Below are 5,333 nucleotides of genomic sequence, written 5' to 3'. Positions count from 1 at the left end.
ATAAACTCGTACGGCTCAAAAGAATATTAGCATCTGCTTTCTGGTTTGTTTCAATTTTCACGTATACTTATACTGCTACAGGGGTGCAAAAGATAGTTAAATTTTGAAATTTTACACGTCAAAGGATGTATTTGATTTCCTCGACTTACTTTGCCTTGAACCACATGAAAATATGTCTAATATAAAAAAAAAACAATTGCAATAACAAAATACTATTGACATTGTACGAGGAAACAATATTTGTTTGTATAAAATATTATAAATATGCTTTATTTTTATTAAATATATAATGAAAAGATAACTTTAATGTTATTATAATCAAAATAAATTTGGTATATTGATAATATTATTTTAATAATTTTAATGTTATTATAATAAAAATAAATTTTGTTTATATATTACATTCACTAATGTAATTACGACAATACATTCACAACGCTTCTATTGCCAAACGTTGTCTATCAATATGCGGTGACATTTTCAAAATTAAAGTGAGTCTAAAACAGTGGCTATGAGTTAAAGCGCCGTTTTAGACCAAAGCGTTTGGTCTACAAAAGCGGATTTACCTCAGAGTCGTCATTTTACACTTCTTTTATTACCCTAATTCGTAGTGTGTCACTTATGCTTTAGTATTTTCTTTGTCTTCCACACTTTGTCTTCCCTCTTTGCTTCGTACTCTACTTGGTTCTTCATCATCTTCGAGCTCTTTGCCATTGTGTAAGTTACTCACCATTGCTTATTTGTTTCCTTTTTTGTTTCTCTTATTCGTTTCTGTCCTTCATTGTTGGTGAAGGTTTTCATTGCCTACAGTTTCATTGCCTTCCACCACTATTGTCTTCTTTAGTTGTTTTTTGTGCTTCCATTGGTTCTTCGCCGCTGCTAGCCGCCGCCATCGCTGTCGTGAGCTCCCCGCTGTGCTACTGCTCTTCACCACCACCATTGCTGAGATTACGGGGATATCATTGCACAAATACCTTTCTAATTGACATATGGTGCAAACGCTATGATTCCTGTTGAACTCGGATGAAGTATTGTTCTTTCTTAGGTCCATTTTTTATATCCCTAAGAAGGGTTTTTATCCGGGTAAGGTTTTAATGAGGTTTATTCTTTTAAAATAAAAGTTTATTTTTAGGCATAACTGTGTACAATTATGCTTATTATAAACTATTATTCGAGTTCAAACGAACATTGGAAAATTTTATCAAACATAACCAAATGCTCAAGTCACAATCCGAGTTCTAACGAATATCGGGAAATTTTATCAAACTTGAATGAAACAGTTAAGTCATAACCCGAGTTTAAACGAACATTAGGAAACTTTATCAAACTTGAACCCAATGATCAATTCACAATCTGAGTTCAAACGAACATAATTTTTTTTATCAAACTTGAACTAAGCGGTCACAATTCGAGTTCAAACAAACATTGATAAATTTTATCAAACTTGAACCAAACTGTCAAATCACAACCCGAGTTCAAACCAACATAGGGAAACTTTATCAAACTTGAACCAACCTGAGTAAAAATGAACATCGAGAAACATTATCACACTTGCACCAAATAGTCAACTCCCAACCCAAGTTCAAACAAACATCGGGAAACTCTATCAAACTTGAACCAAATGGTGAAGTCACGATCTGAGTTCAAATAAAAATCGAGAAACTTTATCAAACTTGGACCAAAGGATGAAGAAACAAACCTGAGTTAAAACAAACATAGGAAAATTTTATCAAACTTAAACCTAACGCTCTAGCCACGATCCAAATTCAAATAACACCGGGAAACTTTATCAAACTTGAACCAAAAGGTCAAGTAGCAATCCCAAGTTCAAATGAACATCGAGAAATTTTATCAAACTTGAATCTAATGGTCCAGTACTATAGTCTGATTTCAAACGATCATATGAATTAATTAACAAACATTACTTAAAATCAAAATCAAGGGTCAACCTACGCTAAACCTACTCTAAACTCAAACCGGTCTAAACCGAGTTCGTTCATCCTTCAATTTGATTCACATGTAAATCTCCTTGGATTTCGAGTTAGGGAGACTTATGTACATACCCCAAATTACAACCACATACATTCATATCAATAAATGTTATTAATAAAATATTTAAGACACATAAATTGAACCATAATTCAATTATAAATTACTAATGGTTATAGGTTACTATTTATAAAATTCATTTATATATCATAATTATTATTTAATATTTTCTTAATGGTCTCAATTCAAGAAAACCTATAAATATGTGATAACTCTCAATAAGTACTCAACTATGTTGAAGATGGATGAAGCTCATTTCTACCTAGTCTTAGTGTGTTTGATGTAGATGTTAGCTAGGTTGCTTTGTAGGTTGCTATATGTCTTAGATGATCTCGTTCTTTAGGGTTGTGTGTGTTCAAGGTTGCCTTTTGCTGCATGACCCATCCTAGATGCCAAATCAAGGTAGTAAGATCAAGCTCATGATGTGGTTAAACGGTTTTGGAAAAGTTTTTTAACGTTTCCTTAAATGGTTTGATTCAGTACAAAAATAAATCTGTTTTATTGAGAAGCAATCGATTTATTTCTTCTTTGTTAAAGGCTTTTCGAAATTCTGTTAGGGCACCAAAGGTACAGCTCAGTTTGTTATTTCAGTTAAGCTGAGCTGGCAACTTTATCATCTTTTAAACCTATTGTTTTTCAAAATCAATATGTTGTTTTGCTAACTGCTCTGTAACTGTTTTTTTAAAAGTAGTTAGAAATTGTTCTCTATAAAATAAAATGCCCTTCTCACGTAAAGTGATGCTGAACAATCACAGTTTTAACAGAGATACAACATTTTGTGTGTGAGAAAGTGAATTGAAAAGGTTTTGCAAAGGTTTTTCAAAAGTGAAATACATGTGAGCTTGCTCTTAAAGAACCTTGTGCTGGATGAAGGTGCTGATACTGTCTTGGAGCAAATAGAACAACTGGTTTATGTTCTTGCAACACAGTTTCAGGTGTAATATTTTCCTTATTCATTCTTGTATTGGGTTTGAGTGTTAGTCACTCTAGATAGGGTTTCTTGGAGTGCAAGGGATGATGGAATAGTGTTTTTCAGCCTTGATTGTTGAAGTTCTTGAAGGGTTCAAGAACTGATGTGTGTTTGTAATTGATTGTATCAGTTTTTAGTGAATTACACCTTGGAGTGAGGTGAACTGGACGTAGCTCTTGATGAGTGAACCAGTATAAAAATTCTCTTGTGTTTCTTTTCTCATCCTTGCTCTTAATTCTGTAATTTCACATAATCTGTCAAGAAAGGAATCTGTTCTATTGAATCTAAATCTGTTAATTTCTGGACCTGGTTAAATCTGCTGTTCTAACTTGTTAATCAATCCTCTAATCATAAATCAAGCTGTTGTGTGAATCTGTAATAGGATAAGAAGGGTGAGCTGGTTCCTTTAACTAAACTGTGACATTTGGTTCATTACTCTAGATGGCTTATGTTAAGTAAAAATTGATTAATTTTGTGCTTTAATCTTCAACTTTATAAACTGAGAAAGTTAATCAATTTGGCTCTGGTATTGCTGCTGGTTGATCTAAACTGTGCTGATCATGTTTTGATTGTGCTAGATTGATCTGTAAAAACAATCTGTTCCGTTTAATATCAATCTGTTCTTTTCACCTCTGTTACATAGTAAATCAACCTCTTTTGCGAAAATTTGATAAGCTCAATTTCACCCCTCCCCTCTTGATCTTAGACACTGCTTAACTCTAACAATTGGTATCAAGAGCTAGGGCTTGTATTTTGCTCAAGTGTATGCATGATGTCTGAGTTTAAAATGCCTTTTGCTGAAGGTGCGTCTTTTAATAGACCTCCTATGTTTGGTGGTGTTAACTATGCTTTCTGGAAAATTAGGATGAAAATTTTTATGGAGTCTATTGACATGGGGATCTGGGATGCAGTGGTCAGTGGACCTTTCATACCTATGCAGGTTGTCAAAGAAGAAACAATAAAGAAGCCTTGGTCTGAATGGAGTGAAACCGAGAAGAAGAAGGCCCAATATGAATCCCTGACCAAGAACATCATCACCTCTGCACTGAATATGGATGAGTTCTTTGGAGTCTCTCAATGCAACTCAGCTAAGGAGATGTGGGAGGTACTAGAGGTGACTCATGAAGGGACTGATGATGTGAAACGAGCAAGGAAACATTCACTCATTCAGGAATACGAATTGTTCAGAATGCAATCAGAAGAAAGTATTGCAAATGTGCAGAAACGATTTACACATATTGTATATCACCTCACTGACCTTGGTAAAGTCTTTGACAAGGAAGAGCTCAACATAAAGGTGCTGAAATGCCTTGATAGGAGCTGGCAGCCTAAGGTAACAGCAATCTCAGAATCCAGAGATTTATCCAAGATGTCCACTACTGCACTCTTTGGAAAGCTGATGGAGTAGGAACTAGAGTTGAAAAGATTGAAAGAACAAGAAACTGTGGGAAGAAAGCCAAATGAATTGCCTTGAAAACTACCATGGAACATGATACAAGTGAGGAAGGAGATAATCCTGAACATGATGAGACATTGAGCCTGCTCACCAGAAAATTCAGCAGGTTTCTTAGAAAGAAAAACCGTGACAGAACTCAACAAAGAAAGAGGTACTCTAAACCCAATGATTCAAACTCTTCAATTACACTTGTTTTGCATGTGGTAAACTAGGTCATATAAAGGTTGATTGTCCAAACAATCAAAACAAAGAAAGATCATTAAGCAAGAAGAGTGAAAGAAGCAAAGGAAAAAAAGCATACATCTCATGGGAAGAAAATGATGTATCTTCATCTAGTGATTCCTCAACCGAAAGTGAGGAAGCAAATCTGTGCTTTATGGTGAATGATGAAGAAGATAACTCTGATTCAAAAAACAGCAGGAAAAATCAGTGGTACCTGGATAGTGGCTGCTCAAAGCACATGACTGGGGATGTGACCCAGTTCATAAATCTGAAACTCAAATCTGAAGGGCATGTCACATATGGGGACAACAATAGAGGAAAAATTCTTGGAAGAGGAGATGTTGGTACTAAAGACTCAACCACTATTGAGAATGTACTGTATGTTGAAGGGCTAAAACATAGTCTTCTAAGCATTAGCCAGCTGTGTGACAAGGGATACAAAGTCAATTTCGAAGCCAACACTTGTACAATTTCAAATGAAATTTCTGGTAAGGTGCTGTTCACTGGAAAAAGGGTAAACAACATCTATCTCTTAGATATTATGAATAGCTTTTCTGAAAATGAATGTTTGCTTTCTAAAAGTGATGAGTCTTGGCTATGGCATAGGAGGTTAGCGCACATCCACACAAATCACTT

This window comes from Phaseolus vulgaris, chromosome 11 (assembly GCF_000499845.2).
Source record: "Phaseolus vulgaris cultivar G19833 chromosome 11, P. vulgaris v2.0, whole genome shotgun sequence".
Taxonomy (NCBI): Eukaryota; Viridiplantae; Streptophyta; class Magnoliopsida; order Fabales; family Fabaceae; genus Phaseolus; species Phaseolus vulgaris.
This window is presented reverse-complemented; position numbering follows the sequence as displayed.